The sequence below is a fragment of the Phodopus roborovskii genome, unplaced genomic scaffold (assembly GCF_943737965.1).
Source record: "Phodopus roborovskii unplaced genomic scaffold, PHOROB, whole genome shotgun sequence".
Lineage (NCBI taxonomy): Eukaryota > Metazoa > Chordata > Mammalia > Rodentia > Cricetidae > Phodopus > Phodopus roborovskii.
Window position 1 is genome coordinate 8,565,667 of NW_026126636.1, and position 22,613 is coordinate 8,588,279.

The 22,613-nt window shown below is 53.9% G+C and overlaps 1 protein-coding gene across 1 annotated transcript in view; it reads left to right on the forward strand.

Annotated features, from left to right (window-relative positions):
• Positions 1–1,028: 1,028 nt before the first annotated feature.
• The window catches only part of Pou2f2 (POU class 2 homeobox 2), an 83,307-nt gene continuing 61,722 nt past the window's right edge, over positions 1,029–22,613 (forward strand). The window contains exons 1-2 of the mRNA XM_051207490.1: positions 1,029–1,267; positions 20,847–20,907. The gene's annotated coding sequence lies outside the window, so the exon portion shown is untranslated. The remainder of the gene's footprint in view (positions 1,268–20,846; positions 20,908–22,613) is intronic.

A 22,613-nucleotide genomic window follows, 5' to 3' on the forward strand; every position in this document is an offset into this window, starting at 1 on the left:
CCCTGGGCGCCTCTCTCTCCTCTACTCCCCACTGACCCCCGTGTGTGCCTAGTTGTCTGTCTCTCCTTTCCACTAATCACTCGAGTCTTGACCCTTTTCACACTTGGGCCATTCTCCCTGTCCCTTAGCTTCTGGTCTCTGTCGGGGTCTCTCCGGGGGTCCTGCCTTTATCAGCTCCCATCTCTGCTCCCTGGGGCCTGGCTCTCTCCACCCGGTGTCTCTCTGCCTCTGGCCTCTCTCTGTGTCTCTGTCTGTTTTGGGGGGGTCTCCCCTGCTGTTCAGTCCGTGTGTCCTGCCTCTGCGGGCTCTGTTTTTTGTGCTGACTCCTGTCTCTCATCCCTCCCTTGCACGGACCCCCCTTTTCCTTATCTCTTTGTCTCTGGTGTCTCTGCGGCTCTTGGTGCCTCTGTCCCTCCAGCCCCTCATCCGTGGGTCTGGATGTTTCTGTGTGTCTCTGGACCTGTCTCTGCCCCTTGCACTACACCCCGTCTCTCTTCTCCCGCCGCTCTTTGTTTCTGGGTTCTCTCTGCACCTCTGACTTTAGGGCCTCTTCTTGTGTTTGAGCCCTCCACTCTGGCTCTCCTCTTCTGTCTTCCGATGTCTATTTGTTTTTTTTTTCAGTGTCTCTATCACTGAGTATCTCTCTTCCTGTCTCTGTGTGTCTCTGGATGTCTCTGTGAGTCTCTGGGCCCGAGGGCCTCCCTCACCCTGTCTTTGAGTGCCTTTCTGTTCACTTCCTTTCCCAGTGTCTCTGCATCTCCTCTCGTCTCTGATATCTCTGTGTGTCTCTGTGTCTCAGGGCTTCCCCTTGTGCCGGGTCCCCCTTTACTCCTCATTCCTCTCCCAGCTCCGTGTCTCGATCTCTGCTTATCTCTCTGCGTATCTCTCAGCCGTCTCTGTGTCTCTGTGTCTCTGTGGGTCTCGGGCCTCTCCCTGCCTCCGTGTCCCCTGCGCTCCCCGCCCTCTCCCTCTCCCTCTCTCCCCCCCTCGCTCTCTGGCTCGCGCTCTCTCTCTGAGCATCCTTGGGCCCGGGGTTGCCATGGGGACAAGGTGGGAGCCGGGGATGGCGCGCGCCTGGGCTCGCGCCGGCAGCTCAGGCGAGGAGCAGCGGCCAGAGCAGCGCCAGCAGCAGGCAGCGAGCGGGCGCGGGAGCGGGAGCGGGAGCGGGGGTAGCGTTGGCGGCGGCGGCTCCTCCTCGGCCATCCCCTCGGAGCCGTGCAGCTGACGCGCATGGCGAAGACAGCGGCGCCTACCGATGGGAGCAGCGGTAAGGCAAGGCGGCGCGGCGCAGCCGGGCGGGCGGGCGGCGGGCAGCCTCCTCCTCTCCCCAGCTCGCCTGCGCGCCCGCCCGCCCGCCCTCCCTTCCTCCCTCTCCCCTCGCAGCCCCTGCCCGCCCGCCCGCGCCGCGCTCGCCCTTCCATTTAAAAATCTTTAAAACTTTGCATATTAATATCTGCGCTTTGCATAATCTGACCCGCGCTTTATTGATTGCAAGAAGCTTAATGCAGCCGGCTCGGCCTATTGCAGAGAGCTCTCCGGGCGGGAGCCGGGCGGGCGCCGCTCGCTCCGCACCGCGCTCCGGCTGCCCGTGCTGCTGCGGGCCCCGGCCCTCTCGCTTCCCTCTCGGAGCCCGCACCCAGGCTTTGCCCCCTGGCTGGGTATTTTTATTATTTGGGGGCGAGAGTGTGTGCGGGGGATCGGCTTGCTGTTGGTGGCGGTGAAGGAGCCAAAGGAGAGATAGATGGGGGGGGGGGGTGAGATGGGAAAAAATGGGGACTGAGAGGTGAAGAGGGAAAAAAAAATAAAGGAGAGAAGGCAAAAAGAAAGGATAAGGAAAGAGGAGGCGTGGAGGGGGAAAGGGGCGAGGGAAGGCAGCTGGCGGAGGACGGAGCTGAAAGGAAGGATGAGCGAGAGCCGAGACAGAAGAAAAAAGAGGGAGGCGAGGAGCGAGCGCAGAGTAGAGAAAGAGCCGGAGACAGCCCCGGAGCTGGCGAAAGAGGCAGGCAGCAGGCGCTCCATCGTCGCCGTCCCCCAGGCCAAAAAATAAAGAAAAGAAAAAAAGGGGGGGAAATCACACCAATAAAAAGGTGCAGAAAACAAAACGCATCGCTTGCTGGGGCCACCGAACACAAAAAGGAGTGAGCTTGGAGACGCCAGGCGAGGTGCCATCCGCTCCTGGCTGGCCGCGGAGCTTCGGAGAGGCTCCCAGGGCTGGGTGGGACCCCGGTTCTAACCCAGCATTTGAGGAAGGGGTGACTGTGGAGAAAATGAGGCGAGAGGGTTCAGGGCTGGTGGCGGTTCGCCTGCTTTTTTCTCTCCTCTCCCCCTCCTTCCTGGGGGTGTGGGGGCCGGTTTAGTGAGGTGATGGTTGGTGGTGCTGTCTGGAGCTCCGAAGCAAGCTGGGTGCATGGGGGGGAGAGGTAAGGGCGCTGGGGACCAGAAGAGGCCGGGGTGGGAATGGGGGCGTGAGAGAAAGGAACGGGGTGCCTCGGCCAGCAGGGAGGGTGGAAGCAGCCGGGATGGGACGCGGAGAGGCGGTGGCGCCTCTCAGGCGTGAAGAGAGGTGGAAAGCGGAGCCAGGGCCCCAGAGTGACGTTAGGGAGATGCAGCGCACCCCTCAGCTCTCTGGACAAAGTCTGTAACTTGGGGGAACCCCTTGGGCTGCTCCTTGTTGCCGTCCCCTTTCTGTCCCCTTTCGTCCTCTCCTGCCTTCTTTTCTCCCTTTATCCCTTCTCTCTAGTTCTTCTCTTCCTCTCTGCGCTGACGGCCTTCCCTCGCCCCCCAGGCTGTCTTCCTCTTCTTTCTCCATTCTCCTTACCAGCTTCCCTTTCTTTATCTCTCTTTCCCCCTTTATTTCATTCTCCCCTCCCTGCCCCTCTCCCCCTCCCTCACTCTCATTTATTCATCACTTTTGCAGCCTCAGCATCCAACAGGGTGCCAGGGAGAGGGGCTCCGTGCAGAGGCAAAGATCCCGGAACTTCCCACCAGAGCCTAACCTCCGTGGCCAATTCTCACAGATCCGCCTGCCAGTTTGTCTAGCCGGGGCCCTGGGGCCACCACCTATTTCCTTCTGGCCTCTGGAAAAGTGTCTTTGAAGGTTCATTGGGGCATGGGGAGGGGGAGGGGAGACCCTAAGTGAGGTCTCATCGCTGGAAAGGGTGTGGACAGACAGGAAACTGACATGGAAAGGAAAAGGGGCCTCTACCTGAGCCGGTCCTCAGAGCTTTGGAGTCTCAGGTAAAAGATCCCAAGAGAAAGGCTCCGGCCTGCTGACCACTCCCCACTTTCTCCCTCTATCCTTGGCCTGTAGAACTCGATAGAACCAGTAAATCTTAGATCCAGAGAAGGGTCCGATCAGCTCCCTAACTCTACAGTTGTAGACTGTTACCATCCCGACAGGTGAATTTGTCATTGCTTGGTGGGGGCCTGGTGTGTACAGAACCAGGCCATGGCGGCAGCGTGCGTGTGGACGAGGCCTTCGTGGTAAGGAAGAGAGGTGTTCGGGACGGGCTAACTGTGTAGGGCTCTGGAACCCCAGCAGTGAGAGAAGGTGAAAGTACAGAGCCCTGACGTGTGTTTTTAGTGGGGTCTGGGAGCCTAGTGCCCCCATTGTGGGTGTTCCCACACACGAGAGGGAGTGCGCCGTGTATTCGGACCCGTCCCTCTGAACCTTGCTGTTTTTGTACGATCCGTTATAACGTGCATGCGGGAGGCCCTCTCTGGCTCATGTGTGGAAGTGTCCGTGAGTGTGAAGGGCCATGTTTTAAGTGTAGTGTGAGCGGTGGCCAGGAGACACCTTGGAGTAAAGCCTGAGTGTGCGGTTACTAGGTCTGAACGTGGCCTGTGTCTGTTCCAGTGGCGTGTGTGACAGTGCCCTTTCTCCCAGAGCTGTTGTTATTGTTGCGATTGTTGCTGTTGGGGGTCCCTGTGTGTCCTGAATAAAAGGGTTGGGCAGGTTTGTGAGGCAAGGTCTAGGTGGAGTGTGGAGGGATATCTTGCTCACACAGCATCCCGTACCCTGGGTTCAGGGAAACAAAACAAACAAACAAAAAAAGATCTACCCTCCCACAGCTGCCCCCCCCCAGACCTTCTTTGGCCCCGCGGTAGTAACAAAGTATTCTCATGTGTGGGGACTGGCAGGGGGAGGTGCCTGAAAGGAAGGAAAGGCTCAGGATCTCAGACAGCTTCTCTAGTTGTTTGGAATGAGATTGGGTCTACTTCCTGATGTGTAGGTGATGCTGGACAGAGGCTCTTCCATGCACGCATGTTGGAGACATCTACACCCCTGGTTTTCAGGATGCTGTCCACCATCCCTCTTGCAGGTGGAGAGCTGTCCTTGGGGAGCGTGGTAGCCTCACTGTATGTCCATCTTCGTAGGGAAACTAGAGTGTTCGATGTACTGCGGTGGGAAAGGCTGAGTGTGCTTACGCACACTTGCTTTTGTGTACACTCCTGTACCTAGGTTGTGTGTGCAGGAGAGGTGGTTAGCCTACATCCCCTAGACCTTATGGCGTTGGCCAGACATTTTTCAGTGGCCACTCGGGTCTACCTCCCACCTGGTTCGCAGACACTCCCTCCTTACATTCAGGGCTCACAGGGTGAAGCCCCTTCACCCATGAAAACAACAATCAGGCCGGAGGTTGTGCCCTTTGCACCCCATTGGGTAGGGCTTTTTGTAGCCTTGGTGCACAGTGATAATGGGGTGTGGGGGCGGAGGCATGACCCGTTGAAACGAATGACAGATATCCATACCAAGAGCTGGCTGGGTGGTGATCGGTGCCAAGGGTCGGGTTTCCTCTCCAGCATGTGCTGGTTAATTTCCAGGATTTATCAGGCTAGAACTGGCTGGGAAACCCGGATAGGGAGAATCGGAGACCTGTTAGAAGCGATGGCGGGTGTGAGGGATTCCTTAAGTGGCCCTGTTCCATCTTCTAAGTGTACCACTTACTGCTTTTTGCTTTGGTTTCTTCCCCATATAATAATATTAGTAGTAATAACAACAGTGGGTCCCCACCCCCACCCCCACAGGAGACCCGGCAGGTAACCTCGTTTACAGATGGAGATTGGGACGTTCACATTATTAGCTTACTCCATAAGCCCCCAAACTGGGGCCAGAGTCAAGGGTTCTTGGCCCCTGGTGGTGAGCTTTGTCCTTCGAAGTCTCTCCCAGTCCTCCTCAGCTGTCCTCACCACCAGACTTGGGCCCCCTCCCCTTCCTCCCTGCCCCAGGAGACCACAGACCTGTCTCCAAGGACCTGTCAGGTGGATGGATGCTGTACATGACTCTGTGAGGGCTTCGAAGGTCCGGGTCTGGCTTTCCATCATGAGAGGAAGGCTGGACAATGAGTGGGTTGAACCTGCTTGGTCAGATGGTGTACGGAGCAGCTCCTGGGTCCTCTGCTCCTGCCTCCTTGTGAGCCCAGGGCGAGTGATGGTATTGGGAAGCAAATATACATCCCTTCACCTGTCTTCACCAGACAGCTTCCCCAGCTCTGACACATTCTGGGGGCTGGAGGGCCCCACCACCCCAAAAATGAAAGGCTTTGCATTCAATAGGTATTTGTTGAGTGGCAAAAGTCGGTGTGTGAATAAAGCCTAGTGAGTCCCCAAGGTAATTAGCATAGCAGCTTGATCAGTTTTGACCTGAAAATAATGGCTAGGCACCAACTACTGACTCTTTTGGACCTGGATTCAAACAGGCGAGGTTCCAGTGTGGTGCCTGGCTGTGAGCACAAGAAAGGAAGAGGACAAATGGGCTCCAACTCGGAGATGGGGCCTGGGGGGAGGCGCAGGGGGAGCGTTGAGGATTGCTTATGTATCCGGAAGGGAAAGTGTGTCAGGGCATCAGGATGACCGTGTGAGGGAGGGAGGGAGGGAGGAGGCATCTCACGTTGGAGGTTTGTTCTTGGGACCTGAGTTTGGTCTCGTGCGGCAAAGCCTCTTCTGTGGATGCCTAAAAGATGCTCTGAGAAGTTTAATCTGACTGGTAGTGGAGTGTCGTGAGCAACCACACACACACACACACGTGCACGCATGCAGCTCACAATGTTCTTGTAACTCAGGGACTGTCATGTGTGAACATGAGCTGCTCCTGAGTACCTGTACACCAACAAGAGCAGCCATCCTGGTGTCAGTTCAGAACGTCCCTTCCAGAAATGAACAAGGGCGGGGGTGGGGGTGAGGGCTTTACCCCAGGATCCTGTAACAAGCAGGGCTGTGGCCCACACATGCTAAAGCATTGGGAGCAGGCCAGGGACCCTCCCCCACCCTGGGTGTGGACTCATGTGGCATTCATGGTCTTAATCCGCCGCTGGCCGCTGCTGCCACCGCCGCAGTGAGGCCTGGGAGGCAGCATCTGTCACTTTCACAAACACAGGCGACAGAGTCTGAGGGACACTTGTCCATAACCCTCAGGAAGCCAGCATCTACCGTGCACTGCCCCTCCATGCCTGAGACTGAGAGGCCCTCACTGTCCCCGCGTCAAGCACAGAATGACGTACCAGACCACTCCTGCAACTAAAGCACGAGTGTGCACACACACACAGGCATGCACATACACACACATGCATACGTGAACACGTGGAGTGTAGCTCCTTCCATTCTACTTGCCATATGCAAAACCACACATACACTCATGCACCCTTTGACTTAACTTACAACTGCTGACACCCTAACCTCCTCTCTCTCTCTCTCTCTCTCTCTCTCTCTCTCTCTCACACACACACACACACACACACACACTCCTTTTGACTTAAAACACAGCAGCCACCACCCATACACACACACCTCTAAGCTGATTCACACACGCGCGCACGCACACACACACACACACACACTCAAACACGCCAGAATCACTGTGGCTAGCGGTCATTGAAGAATGACAGCCTGAACAGTGTGCTAAGGAGGGGGGTCGCCCTGAGGCAGGGGCCGAGGGTCACACAACAGGGTACATCGGACTCCCTCGAGGAGAGAGTCAGGCAGACCCCGAAAGGGCTCCAGTGGTCCGGATGGTTCTGCCAGGTAAGGGAGATTCAATAAATGCAGGCCAAAAGCAGGAACCAGCTAATGGCCGAGGCCGCTGATGGCCGAGATGGCTGGTCAGCGAGGAGGGGAGGCTCTACAATTGATGTGACTCAGGGCTGGACAAATGATGGCGCATCTGGCTGAAGCTTGCCTGGGGGTGGTGGGCAGAGACTAGAGACCAGGCAGCCTCCCTCACCTCAGTGGGGAAAGGGCCAGAGCAGGCTCTGGTGCCGCGGGGTGGGTTCTCTGACCTGGCTCCACCATGCCTTCTGCCTCCTGACAGACATAGGTGTCTTGAGGTCTTTGTATGTGCCAGGGTGCTTGTCTGTGCACATGGGTGTCCGTTCACACACCTGCCTGCCTGCGGTTGTCATGTGTGTCTGCCTACACAGAACTTGATGTCTTCGGCTCTCTTGATATGCATCCTTGGGTATGCCTAGCCCACCTGCAAAGTGCTCAGGGACATTTTAGGTTGCAGCCGGGGAACCTTTGTGTCTGTGTGTATTGAGTGTGCAGGGACATTTCTCACTGTACACCATGTGTGCTTGTATAAATGTTTATGTATGGTATAGACATCTACATGGATTGCATTGGTGTGAAGGTTAGGGTTGGGGGAAAGAAGGAGCCTGGCTCCATACCCTCAACCCTTGATGCATTTGGTGGTCCATGAGGCTGTCTTTGTGCATCTGCTTGTCTCCGTCTGGATGTCTGGAGGTGGGTGGTGGATTTATATGTTTTCCTGCTTCACAGTTTGAATACCTGTGTCCACAACTATCTCCCTCTGGGTAAAGCCCATGGGTGGGGTGGGGCAGACTAGGATGAAGGGGCATCTTCCTAAATCTCCTCATCCCTCTATAGGGAGGTCATACAAGCCATACTGGGCTCGGCGAGGATCCAGTAGCCCAGCACAGTGCAGACCACTCCCCTCCTCCCCCCTCCATGACCTTTGAGCACAGCAGCCCCAAATACATATTTATCAGAGGGGCTGTGGGGACCAGCCCCTCCCCCACCACTCCCCTCAGGGCCCAGCCTGCCTGGCTGCAGAGAAATTAACCTTGTGACACAGGAGCTTGCTGACACCGGGGCCCCTCCCCATCCTACACAGTGCATATGAGCACGGGTGTGTGTGAGCACGATAGAGAGAAGACACTTCATCCACACTGGGAAGACGGCAGCAGCTGGAGGAAGAAAGACACACTGGTTACACATGCCTGTAACACACACACACACACACACACTATCCAAATTAGAGGGACCACAGAAGTTTTGGATGCACGCCCGAATACACATGCAGATGTAGGTATGGGCCCTGAAAAGGAGAGCCCTAGATTCTAGAACACAGACACATGACAGGCTTGGGATGTACTTCAGTCAACAGAGTGCTTGTCTACCACACACACACAAGGCCCTGTGTTTGATCCCCAGTACCACGAAAAACAGGCTCAGTGGCTCAGACCTCTCGTTCCAGCACTCTGGAAGTAGAGATACAAGAATCAAGAGATCAAGGTCATCCTTGGCTACCTAGAGAGTTCAAAGTCAGTCAGGACTACATGAGACCGGGTCTCAAAAATAAATAAACTAGCAAACAAACAAAGAAACCGGAAACCAATACAACAAACACATGTAGCCGCGGGCCCAGGGACGGGGTAGTGGTGTGCTGTGTCAGAGAGTCTGAGAAAATGAGTAAGTCCTAAGCATGCGTGTACGTGCTAAGGCAGCCAGTCCACACACAGACGCCTGCGTCTGTCTACAGAGACCCTAAAGTGAACACACAGGATTTGGGAACGAGCTTTAGCCCATGTGCAAGGCTATGACGCCAAGGTGTCTGCTCAGGCAAGTGAGACAAGACAAATGCCAAAGTACCAGGATGCTCATCCCACGGAGGGTTTCCCACATGCTTGTCTAAAGACAAATGCTGAGACACGGCGAAAATTCTGCCTGTGCGGGCACACTGGTCAGTTCAGGAACCACACGGTGAAGCCAAAAGGGGCACACCGAGTTACAGGACACAGATCACCCAGCCTAGCTTCGTCCTCACCCCATCCCATTGAAATGAAAATGGGAAGATGCTGAAGTCCGAACAAATGCTTCTAAGGTGTATTTGCTTGTTGCGTACATCCCGAGTGCCTGCATAAGCCAGGCCTCCTCCTAGATCCTGGGGGAAAGGAAAGACAGTTACAGAGTCCACCTGTGCCCACAGACCAGCCCTGAGGGGACCCTGATGGCATGTGGGGGACCTCATGGGGGGGTCAGGCAGAGGTTATCCTAACGCTGTGACCCTTTAATACAGTTCCTCATGTTCTGGTGACCCCCAACCATGAAATTATTTTCATTGCTACTTTATTAATTTTGCTGTTATCAATGGTAATGTAAATATCTGTGTTTTCTGATGGTCTCGGGGCACCCCTGTGAAAGGTTTGTTCAACCCACAAAGGGGTCGAGACCTACAGGTTGAGAAATGCTGGAAAGGCTATTCAAGCCAAGTCACACACACACACACACACACACACACACACACACACACACACACACACACACTGAAAAGATACCAAAGCCACATAGGCATAAATACCCCAGGATTCAGATGTTATACCTACACTGTGCCTAGGAAACCCCTCTGGGTATGTCTCCAGGTGGCTCATGGCGTCTACCAGCTGTGGTCCAGGTTTGGGGGACTGTGACCAGACATATGAAACACATCAGGCACCACGGAAGGAGACTTCGGGAGGCCTTGTCAGGGAGGCGCCCTGGGGGCAGGCATGGCGTGGCAGGCAGTATAGAATGTCCCACCAGCTGCAGGAAGGTCAAGGTCACTGGACAGGAGGATGAAGGAGGCGTCATTCACATAGCCATGAAGGGATTCAGACTTACGCTGTAGGAGGGTTTGAGGGGGTCCAGACCACATGATCCAGGGGCTGCCCTGAAGGACTGGTTCAGGGGCTGGTGAGGGAGGGCTAGGATGTGGTACCCAGAAGAAGGGAGCCCCAGTGTAGGCCTCTCAGGACGTTCCTTCCCTGGGTCCAGACCCCATCTTTTGGCCATTGGTGAGAGCCCACAGTGACAGTTGCCCACAAATGGAGGCCTGCCAGGGGATGGAGGTGGAGTTCGGATCCCCTCTAGCAATTGCTATTACTTCATAGTTTCCTAAAAGGCTACTCCGGTGGTCAGGCCTGAGATAACTCAGCCCCCTTCCTGCTTCGGGGTGCGGGGGTGGGGGTTCGTGAGTCCCTGGTCTGGGGAGGTGGGTCCTTGATAAAGCCCTACTAAGAACTTGGTTTATCAAAGGTTTGGGGGCTGTGGGGGATATGGATCAGACTCCCCATACAGTTTACAGCAAAGAGGCAAGGACCCCAGTTCTGAAGGCAGAGGAGCCTCAGGGTGAGGGTGGGAGCCGCCGTTTCCTCACACAGAGGAAAGTTCCTCACAGATCGTCCAGTGGGTAAATGGCTGGTTGTGTGAAGTATGAAGGCCTGAGTTCAGGTCCCCAGGCCCCACATAAGAAGATGGCTGTGGGGTACATGCCTCTCTCAGGGCTGGAGAGACAGAGGCAGGCAACTCGTCCAGTTGAATCGGCCAGCTCCAGGTTCAGTGAGAGACCTGCCTCCAAATATAAGGCAGAGGGGACAGAAAGAGGCTTGCCGTGCAAGCCTAATGACCTGTGTTCAGTTCCTGGAACTCCAGCTTCGGGAGTTGCCTTCTGGCGTCCACACGCATGCATGGTTCAGCACTTGAGTGTAACCCCTGCCCCGTCAGTCAGTCCTACCCTCGCCCAAGATAACCATCAAAGAAAGACAGTAAGGTGGAGAGGGATTGAGGGGGCACCCAACCTCAACTTCCAGCATCCACGTGCACTCACCTACACATGCATGCATGCTTGCACACTGCTCCATGTATGCACATACAAGAACACACAACCACCACGTGCAACAGCAACAACAACAACAACAAAAAAAAGGAAAGCCAAGCATTGTGGGACATAACAGTAATATCAACACTAAAAATGTAGAGACCGGAGGATCAAGGGTTCAAGGCCAGCCTGGGCTACAAAGCAAGTTCAGGGCTAACCTAGGTTACATGGGCCCTTTTCCCACACAAAAGGAAGAATGCCATCTCCCTTGGCCTGAAAGCCCTACAGGAGTTGTCTATTTGAATTTCACTTCTTTCACGGTAGTTCCCAAAGATCAAGCCGCTTTCTTTCTCTCTTTTTAATATATATATTTAATATATATATACATACATATATATATATATATATATATATATATTATGTACGTTGGTGTTTTGCCTACATGTAGGTCTGTGTGAGGGCGCTAGGCCCCCTGGAACCTGAGTTGTAGACAGTTGTGAGCTGCCATGTGGTGCTGGGAATTGAACCTGGGTCCTTTGGGAGAGCAGCCAGCGCTCTTAACCCCTGAGCCATCTCTCCAGGCCTGCCGCTTACTTTCTTGCCGTTCTTTACACGCATCTTCTACCTCAGGGCCTTTGCACCTGTGAACTGTGCCAGGAAAGCTCTGACTCCTCGGTTCTTTGGGCGGCTGTTCAAATGATCTAAAGTACCACCCATAACCCACCCCTGCCTGCCTGGTTCCCTTTGGTGTGTGTTTTCTTACGGCGGCATCTCTCCCTCCGCTAGAAGCTCCGAGGGCAAGCACTCCGTCTTGTTCACGGCCACACCTCTCTCTGCACCTAGAAAGCACATAGTCTGCTGTTGCCCCTGGCTGTCCTGTGTGAGGGACCACTGTCCTGGTGGAGGGGAATGCCAGACAGGAGCGAGGGCGCTTACTTTCTGGGGGACCACGCCTGTCGGTGCCACAAGGGACATTGGCGAACCAGTTGCCTCCTCGCTGCTGGAGACTCAGAGTAGCCAGAATTAGAGTAACTTTTGGGGCCTGTGCATTCCCGTGTTCTTCACACCATTCATCTTAGCCCCAGAGTCTGCTCCCAGTCTGTGTGCTGAGTTTGTCCCCTCCTCATCACTGAGGTGCTCCCCGGTGTTTCTCTATCCAGTCCTCACTGAGGGCCACAGCTTTGTTTTGACACTGGCTGTCATGTAGCCTAGGCTTGCCTCAAACTCTCTAAGTAGCCAAGGATGGACCTTGAACACCTGACCTTTCTGCCTTTACCTTGTACTGACATTTACAAGTGTGCACCACCACACTCACTTTACATGGTGCCAGGGATCCAACCCAGGACCCTAAGTATGCAGGGCAAGCACTCTACCAACTGAGCCAACCTCGAACTTCTGGCCCTCCTTCTTCCTGCTTCCCAAGTTCGGGATTACAGGCATGTGCCACCAAGTTGGTATAGGTGGTTCTGGGAAAACAATTCAGAGCTTCATGTATGCTAGGCAAGTATTCTACCAAGCTACACCCTAGTCCTGGGTGTCCTGGACCTTACTCTGTAGACCAGGCTGACCTTGAACTCACAGAGATCCGCCTGCCTCTGCCTCCCGAGTGCTGGGATTAAAGGCGTGTGCCACCATGCCTGGCTTAGATTCACTTATTTTTATTTTATGTGTATATTTTGCCTGCATGTATATCTGTGCACCAAGTATGTCAGGTGCCCTTAGAGGCCAGAGTTAGACACTGGACCCCAGGAACTAGTTATACATGCTTGTGAGCTGCCACGTGGGTGCTGGGAATGAACCTGGGGTCCTCTGGAAGAGCAGCCAGTGCTCTAATTGCTGAGCCATGTCTTCAGCCTCTGAAACTTTATATTGTATTTTTGTTGTTCATTAAAAAAGAGAAGGGAGGAGCAGGGTGGTGGAGGCACACGCCTTTGATCCCAGCACTCAGGAGGCAGAGGCAGGAGGATCTTTATGAGTTCAAGGTCAGCCTGGTCTACAGAGTGAGGTCCAGGCTCCAAAGCTACAGAGAAACCTCGTCTCAAAAAAAAAAAAAAAAAAAAAAAAAAAAAAAAGGAAAGGGAGGGACAAACTTGAGGACCCCTGGAGAATCAGGGCTTGGGCTGGCCCTGGGGTTACAAAGGTGAAGATACCCACACATGCCCGAAGCAGCAGAGAGGTCAGGCCTGGCGTCGGGAGAGAGGGACCTAAGGCACTTTTTAACAGAAGCCCCAAGGGACAGCGACTCTCAGAGATGAGGGGCCAGCCTCAGTGTCTGTTCTTCCCATCAACCCACTGGGAATGTTCCTTATTTATGTCTGGGTCGCAGACTCTGGGGGGGGGGTCTTTCCTAGAATTAGATTCAGGAAATGTCCATTGAATGAAGGAAGGGAGGGAGGGAGGGAGGGAGGGAGGGAGACAGGAACATGTTTACCCAGGCACCTCCATTGCGTTTATCTGCTCAGGTCGCCACAAACGCCATCCCCATCTTCCTACTCACCTGAGGCACCTGGCAAATCATCTTTTCTGCCACCCACTTGCCGCTGTCTCTGTGTCCATGACAGCTGAATTCCTTCTGAGGAGAGGTTATAGTGTGACTCCCACTAGCGTTATGAGGCCAGTATAATTATCCTTCTGTTATGTCTGAGAAAACAGAGAGGTGAAGTGACTTGCTCTGGGTCACACAGCAAGGGATCGGAGGTCTCATGTTTTTTATCTCTTGTCTTTGCTGTAGCCCAGGTTGGACTGAAATTCTTTAATTCAGAGAGAGAGAGAGTGAGAGAGAGAGAACAAGCATCCGTACATGCTTGTGCAGGAAGATACCAGGCGCTTACCTTTATCACTCTCTGCCTCCGTAGTCCTTGAACACAGGGTCTCTCTGGGCCAGGCAGTGGTGGTGGCACACTTTTAGTCCGGGCACCTGAGAGGCACAGGCAGGTGGATCTCTGTGAGTTCGAGGCCAGGTTGGTGTACAGAGTGAGTTCCAGGACAGCCAGGGCTACACAGAGAAATCCTGTTTTGAACCCTCCCCCACATAAAACAAAAACCCCAAAGACGGGGTCTCTCAGTGAACTGGAAGCCTGCCATTCCACTGGTGGGATCTGCCTGTCTTTGACCCCCAGCTCTGGGGACCCAGGTGCACACAGTCAGGCCGTTTCTGATGGGGACCCAGGTGCACACAGTCAGGCCGTTTCTGATGGGGTCCCAGGTGCACACAGTCAGGCCGTTTCTGATTTGGGTGTTGAGGACTCAAACGCCAGTCTTCACGGTCTTCCCCCACTGGCCTTGTTGCCCCTGCTTGCACTTGGGGAGCTGCGACGATAAGAGGCCTGTGCAGCCATGTCTGGGGGCGGGGCTAGTTTTAACTGGGGCGGGGAAGGGGCGTCTGCAGAGCAGACGCCTTCGGGTCCGAGTGGACATTACTCTCACAGTTCTTTCCTCCCGGAGTTTCTGCTTCTGGCTCTTCTGTAAACAGCTGAGTAAGGCTGGGGGACTCTCTTCCTCGGCTGCCCTGGTGTAAGCCCTCAGTTTCCCGAGGAGGAGGGGCAGAATTGAGCTTGGTTCTATCCTGCCCACTTTATTGGCAGGCAAAACCCGGGATAAGCTCTCAAGTGGCGTTCAGATTCACTGTGTAGCCCTGGCTGTCCTGGAACTCAGATCCACTCACCTCTGCCTCCTGAGTGCTGGGTTGAAAGATAAGACACCAAGGTGTAGGACCCCGCCCACATTCCTGAAGGCTCTGGAATTCTGCTGGGTTTGGCATAGAAGACAGGGCGATTTTCCCTGAGTCCTTGATCCCAGACCAGCCAATAGAGGGTTAAAACTCCACTTCTAAGTTACTAGTTGTTGTGATGCATGTCCGTGATAGTCTAAACTAATGAAAGAAAAACAACTTTTTTTTTTTATTTTTAATAAGCATGATGGCATACAGCTATAATGAGGGGGAGACAGGAACATGGAGAGTTTACAACTTAATCTGAGCAAGTGAAACTGAGCTAAAACTAAAAAAAAAAAAAAAAAAAAAATCAAAGGTTGGAGGTGTGGCTCAGTGGTAGAGCCCCTGCCTAGAATCCCCCAGTGAAGGGCTGGGGTGTGGCTCAGTGGTAGAGCCCCTGCCTAGAATCCCCCAGTGAGGGGCTGGGGTGTGGCTCGGTGGTAGAGCCCCTGCCTAGAATCCCCCAGTGAGGGGCTGGGGGTGTGGCTCAGGGGTAGAGCCCCTGCCTAGAATCCCCCAGTGAGGGGCTGGGGGCGTGGCTCAGGGGTAGAGTGCTTGCCTAGGGTGTATGAAGCCCTTGATTCCATCCCCAGCACCAAATCATTAACACCTTTGTATCCCTCTCTCTGTATAGTTTACCCCCAAACTCACAGGAATGTATATGTCTGGGATCCAAACTCAGGGTTCTGATTTCTGCTCCCGATCTTTCCTTTTCCTTTCCCTTTTCCTCCTCTTCCCCCCCCCCCTTCTTTTTTGGTTGTATCTGTGTTCGTAAAAATGGGATTATATAGTTCATGCTTGGATGTATAAGTTGCATTTTTTCCCCCAACAATGGATTGTGAGTGACATGTCTGTGCCAGTGAATTTATTTCAGGCTTATTTCCCCCAGCCCCACAGTGTTCCTTCGTGCGGCTGCTGTGACATCGTTTACCGTGTCAGCCCCAGCCACAACACAGCTCAGTTCTTTCACAGGTGTCCCAATTATAACCGTCCCCAGGTAACAGATGAGGGTACTGCGGCGGGCACGCAGGTCGCACACACGTGAAAAGTAGAGGCACTGTTGCGGGCAGGTAGGGGTAGCATGGGCACAGTTCCTGGCTTCGGCTCAGGCAGAGAGGCCCCGGAAGGGGACAGTGTGGGCAGAGGCAGTCCACCAACGCATACGCCTAAGGGAGCAGAAGGGACATTTGAGGAGACCACCCTATCCCAGGCCGAGAGCCCGGCACACTGCACACCTGAGCCCCGCCCCGTCAAGCACTCCACCCCTCTCTGTCTTGTTCCCTGAGCCCACTCACCACCTGCTCCATCCTTGCCAGCTTATCAATAGGTTAAGTGGTCGGGTCAGCGATATTGACCATTTGATTAGGACCTTGTCAGATCAATCCCCAGCTCATCTCACGGGCCTCCTCCGTCCACGTGTTTCCTCCGCTCTTCCAGGCCTGGGAGCAGCTGGCTGTGGAAGCAACTATCACCCCCACACGGGATCCCCAAACTAGGAGCCCCAGCCCTGACTGTCCCCCTAGGTTCCAGCTGCCTGTCCCACATCCCTCTCTGCAGTCAGGGAGCTTGTTTGCACTATGTCCTGTGCTCAGGCCGTCAGAGCTGCCAGCTCTCGGCTGTGTGACCTTGGAGATCGGCCTTACCCTTTCTGAGCCTTCGTATGCTCAGCAGTGTGTTTGCAGCGACCCCGGGAGTTGAGAGGAATCTGCCACCACGCTTGCAGAAGCATCTAGCAATGTTTGGTGCACGACTGCGCACTACTGGAGTTATTCATATTCGCGTCTGTGCCCCTGTCCCTGGGTGGAGGTGTGTGTATAAGCAGGCGGTGTCTCGGGGGACAACTGACACCATCATCATAGATCTGTCCTAAAGTGACAGCGCAACCATATCCTACTCTGGGTGACGCTGTAGTAGGCTGACCTCACCCTGCCCTCGGGTAGCTCATCCCTGCCATCGGGTAGCAGGAAGGCGGTAGATGACTCCAGGACACAGCCAAGCCGAGTAGCTAGTGAGTCAGGCCCCACTGGAAGTGCAGATACCTGCTCAGAAAGCGACTCTCCCTTCTGCAGAGGTGACGTGGGAGTTCTGAGCCCGGAGAGCCCGGCAACAGTGTAGGAGGCAGGCCTGCCAGGGTGCTGCCGCCCGCGGGCACCATGTGGGCAAAGTTGGCAGAGCACCGAGGAACACACGTAGGCCCTGCGAGCTGCCTTGGGGGAAGACCCCAGCCCTAAGGCACCGTCTGACTGAGGGGGGCTCCTCTGAGACTGGGGATTCCCCTCCCGCCCGCCATCACTTACACCAATATTGACGGTTAATGCCGTGTCGCCACCGTGTTCAACACTCAGCGCGGCTAATTGTTTTGACTGGGAATCGGCAAGGCGATTAAACGCCATCGATTTTGCCCTGCGCGCTGCATCGATTTTTAAATTTCCTATTGATCCCAGCCCTAAATCTCCTTAACCAAGACCTCACCGTGGAGATGACAGTCACTGATTAGCCCCGAGGTGGGGGGGTGCGCATAAGTTGGGGGGACACCCCCAAGGGGAACCACCCCACCCCCCTCCCCCCCAGGATGGAGGCCCAGCCAGACACCGGGAGAAGGGAGGGGGTGGGGAACTTGGGGGAGCTCCAGCTCCTTTACCCCTCTTCTTTGCTGTTTGGGATTGTCTCTGCTTTCTTTGCATGGCCACCCCTCTTGTCCCCTCATCTCTTCTGACTTTCTCTCCCCATCCCCTCCCCCCCATCGCTGTCTTTTTCCCTCCCCTCCTCTCTTCCCCAAATTCCCCGAATGCTTGTTTGATCCTGGGCCTCAGTTTCCCACCTGCCCCTGTCGGTGTGCCACGATGTAGAAAAGTCGTCTATAAAAGTCCACCCCCCACTTGCGGTCTCCCGCTTCTTGGGAGGGCGCCCGTGGGCTCACACATGGGGTTGGGTCTGCGCTAACTGACCTTGTGACCTGATTCTCAAGGCCCTCCCTCTTGGTGTTATTTTTGTTTGTTTTCACATTTTCCCAGACAGGGTTTCTCTGTGTGTAACCCTGACTGTCATGGGACTCACTCTGTAGACCAGGCTGGCCTTAAACTCAACAGAGATCCACCTGCCTCTGCCTCCTGAGTGCTGGGCTTTGGTTTTTTTGTTTTGTTTTGTTTTGTCTTTTTAAGACAATTTCACTCTGTAGTTCAGGTTGACTTAGAGCTCTCAATACACCCCAGGATGGCTTCAAACTTGAGACCAAACCTTCTTTCTCAGGCTCCCAAATGCTAGGATTGCAAGCATAAGCCACTGTGCCCAGATGTTCTTAGAGTGGGTGTGTGATCATACAATTCCTCTGTGGTGTGTGTGTGCCCATGCATGCATGCACGCACTCATGCACGCGTGCACAAGAGCATGATCACATTGTCGTGTGTGTACATGTGTGTGCGTATGTGTGGAGAAGGGTGTTCCACCTGTAGGCAGCTCAGCAGGATGGAGGGTGTCCTTTGTGGGTCCCTCAGTTGGTCTAACCCTCTTGCAGGATGCTCAGCTGGTTTCTGCTTCTTCCAGGCAGTCTGGCCTGTTCTCAGTCTTCTCTGTAGCTTGGCTTCCATTTTCTGAGAGGACCCCCGGCCTTCATTGCTTACTCTGGCAGGGAGGGGCCTGGTGCATCTGGTCGGATTTAGGAACTTCCTGAAGTTATTTTGACTCATTTACCTTGCTGCTTAAGGAGCTTCCCTGTGGGATAAAATGTTTCTGTCTCGGAGGAAACTGTTACACAACAGTGTGTATGTGTGGGAATGGGTGCACGTGTGTGTGTGTGTGTGTGTGTGTGTGTGTGTGTGTGTGTAGGGAGGGTGTGTGTGGGCGTGTTACCGGGTTGTTGTGGAGGTCTCGGAACTGTCCACCTTGATTTTTTGAGACAGTCTCTTTCTGGGACTTGTGCTCTCTCAGATCTCTCGATGGGATTAGCTGAGGTGTAAGGAGTAAGGTTTCTCCTCCCGCCACCTGGTCTGGTCCCGCCACCGCGCCAGCCCCAATTAACACAGAGAGACTCTGTATTTGATATAATCCTGTTGGCCAGTTACTAGTTTCTTATTGGCTAGCTCTATCTTAATTATTAACCCATTTCTATGTATTTCCACGTGGTCTTACCGAGAGCGGCGGAATGGCGGTTCTGTTCTCTCCAGACTCTCCATCTTGACCCTCCTTACCACTTCCTCTTTCCTCCTTGCCTCCTAGTCCCTCCTATCTTCCTTTCCTATTGGCCAACAGTGTTTTATTCAATGACCAATAAGAGAAACATATTTACAGAATGGCATCTCCCATCTCTGAGGCTGGCTGGTCAGTGATCCTCCTGCCTCTCTGCCTCCCAGGCGCTGGAACTGTTAACGCCACACCCTGCTGTTTACATGTGGTTTCTGGGGATGTTCCTGAGGTCAGTATTTCACTGACTGAGTGATTCCTCCAGCCTCTCACTGAGACAGAATCTTGCTATGTAGTCCAGGCTGGTTTTGAACTTATGATCGTCTTGCCTTAGACTTCCACCTGCTAACGTGGGCGCTGCCATGTCCAGCTAGCCCTTCTGTGCGCAGTCCCAGCCCCTTCCCTAAATGCTCACAGAAGGCAGGGGCCAGGATGATCTTTACATGGGCTTGGCCAGATTTCCTGTGCAGCCTGCCTCTCCAGGAGGTGGGGACCAGGTCTCAGCCGCCAGAAGACCCAAGCCCTGTGTCCATATCTGCTCTCAATGCGGGCTTTAAGTCACGACCCCTGCTGCCCCACCTGGAGGATGCTTAGAAGCCAGTGTTCCTTGGGGACTGCCTGCCAACCTGGACTGAAGTTCATTCAGCATCTAGATTTGGCTTGGCTGTTGATCCCTGCCCCTGCTTTCCTCTGCTAGGATTCCCTTTCCATCTACCACAGCACATTGGTGGCAGCTTTCCACCTTGTCCTCCCAGCTTGCCTGTGAGTGCTGGGGAGGCAGGACAGACATCTGTTCTAACCCATGCCTCGACTCCCACACTTGGGTCAGACACACTTTAGAAAACCTCCGCATTCGGCCAAACAGAGTGGCTCAGCCTGCAATCCTAGCACTAGTGAAGCTGAGGCAGGAGGATTGTGAGTTTGAGGTCATTGTGGACTGTACCGTGAGTTCTGGGCCAGCCTGGGCTACATATGCGGTCCTGTCTCTAAGAGAGGTAGGAAGGAAGTAGGAAGAAAGGGAAGGAGAGCAGGAAAGAAGGGAATGGAAATATTTGTTGTACAAATGGATAATTGAATACGCAAATGTCCAAGTCAGAAATCCGGCAACCTCACCACTTAAATTTTCATGGCCACACCAATCATAGCCACTCCATAACAATCAACCCTTTCAAATTTCTCTCTCATCAGATCTCGCCAGCCCTCCTTTAAGATACAGTTTGCTAATTAATTAATTTACCCGTCCATCAATTTATGATTCACTCTGCCATCCCTTTGTGATCTTATAAATGCTTCAGATTGGTCGGGTCCACTGCCAAATGCTAACAACATTGCAATGTGAAGTTCCCTTTCCTTCCAGGAACTTCCTGAAGCACTGTAACCCTAGGGAGATCTCAGGGGACTGGGCAGGAGGCTCTTGAGCTTGAGACCAACTTGGGATACATAGCAACACAGAAACATTGTCTCAAAAAACCGAATAGGACTGGGTGTGGTGGCCCAGGCCTTTAATCCTAGCACCGGGGAAGCAGAAACAGACAAATCTGAGTTCTGTCAGCCTGGTCTACCGGGCAAGTGCAGGCCAGCTGGAGATGCATAGTGAGATCCTATTGCAAAGTGGAAACAAGGGGTAGAGGGAGATGGTTCAGTGGGTAGGAGGGCTTGCCACCAAGCCTGCGTCCCCAGGCTCCACACGACACAATGAGAAAAACAGTTCCTGGAAGTTGTCCTTTGCTCTGTGCTCTATGACCTTTGGCATGTTCTATGCATGCACACACACAGTCACACAAAAATGCATACGTAAAGTTTAAAACCAAAGCAATAACCACAAGCTTCCCATCTGATGGGAAAACAGGTGTTCAACAAAGGCGTGCCTCAGTGTGCCCATTATAGGACGGCAACATTGTGTCTTAGAGGTCAGAGGTGAGAGCAACCCAGTAGGACCTGAGTCCCAGGTACCCGTCCCCATGGCTTGTGGATTTGTTGATGGGGAGACAGGAGGAGGGCCGCTCTATGCCAGGGGGGAGCCTCATCCTACACGAGGCCCAGACCACTGCCCTGGGACATTCACTCTGTCCTCTCTCCCCCCAGGTTCTCGGCTGGACCGGGTTGGTGGCCTGAATGTATTAGCTTTGCTGCGTCTGCCTAAGAGGTAAGAGCTGTGGCTTGTGGGTTGTGTATTTCTATGCTTCTTGCTTCCCAGAGTCCTTGTCCCTGGCCTCCTCTTGAAGGCAGCCACCATTCCCCATGCTGTTTCTGCTTCCCAGGGATTACAGTCTATCTGGCATTTTTTTATTTCCTCAGTGCGTCCTGTGGTTTTCCTGGCCAAACAAGCGTTTCTGAGGGTGGGCGACGGTAGACTGTGGTTGTTTAGTTTACATCTTTGGGGCAGGTGTGCGTGATTATAAGGGATTTGAGGACGTTGGGGCTACCATGCTGTTGCCTATAAATGAAAACAGGGGGCCAGCAAGATGGCTTAGCGGGTAAAGGGTGCTTGCCACCAATCCTGGTGGCAGGAGAGCGCCAACTCCTGCAAGTCATCCTCTGACCCCCTCACACAAATCATAGCATGTGCACTCCCCCACAGACACACACAAACAAACAGACAAATAAGTGTCATTTTAACGTTCCAAAAAGAGGATAGCAAAGCCCCCCACCCCCTTAAGCGGTGTAATCGAGGACAGAAGGTAGAGGACAGATTGTATGATTGCAGGCGTGGCTCAGTTTCCCTCTCCATCAGAGAAGCCGCATGGAGATGCAGGCAGACAGCTGGAAGACCCACCCCCCCCCCCCCCCCCGTGAACGTGAACGAGTAGGGATTCTCAGAGCCCAGCAAGGCTCCCAGAATGAAGCCAGGGCTGCCGGGGCATCAGTGCAATGGGAACCACAGGTGTGGACATTTACCCTGCTGTTGGCTCTGCTCAGTTCGCCGCCGCTGGTCCCAGCCCCTTCTCCTGGCAATGAGTGGCAGGGGAGGCTGTGAAGTGGGACCCTCATACTACCACCCCTAAATTAACTAGAACAGCTGAGCCCACAGGCCTCAGGGCCCCGGTGAGCCACCTGTCACCCTTGTAGGCCTCCTGGTCAGCAGTCCCCTATTGTCCCTGAACCACGGGTGCCCTTTGGGAAGCCGGGGAGCGCCGTAGACCATGTTTGCCATTCATCTGATGAGGTAGGGGGTCATGGTGGACTGGAGAGTGGGGAGCGGCAGCTTCTTGTTCTTCTACAGACAGCTCTGAGTCGATCGGTTTTGAGTTTCCCAGAGAGGCAGAAGGGCTGGGATTGTAGCTCTGTTAGAACAGTGCCCGCTCACCAGCATGCACCAGGCTCTGGGTTCCATCCTCAAAGTGCTGCATGCAATCCCAGCATGCACCAGGCCCTGGGTCCCATCCCACAACGCTGTATGCAATCCCTGTACCTGCCGTCCTAGCCCTCAAGAGGCAGAGGCAGGATTGGAAGTTCGAGGTCGTCCTTGGTCACATGGTGAGTTTGAGGCCAGCTTGGGCTATGTGAGACCCTGTCTCAATGAGAACAATGACAGGAAAAAAAGAAAGACAATTTTTTTTTTTTTAAATGGGACATCCCACAGTGTTTAAATGCTGACAACTAATGTAGAATTTTAAAATTTTCTCTCTGGTCCAAACCACTTTTCAGGGCCATAAATGTGCGGATTTACAATAGTTACAGACTGGGACCCAGAAAAAACACTTGTGTGTACCCAGTCCAGTGACTCAGGATGTTCACATCCACCACAAAGTGTGACTCAGGGATACTCACACCCACCATGAAGTTCATTCATGAGCTCTTGTTTTAGCTGGTTACTATGCGGGCACCTTAGTTACAGAATTCCCAACTGTC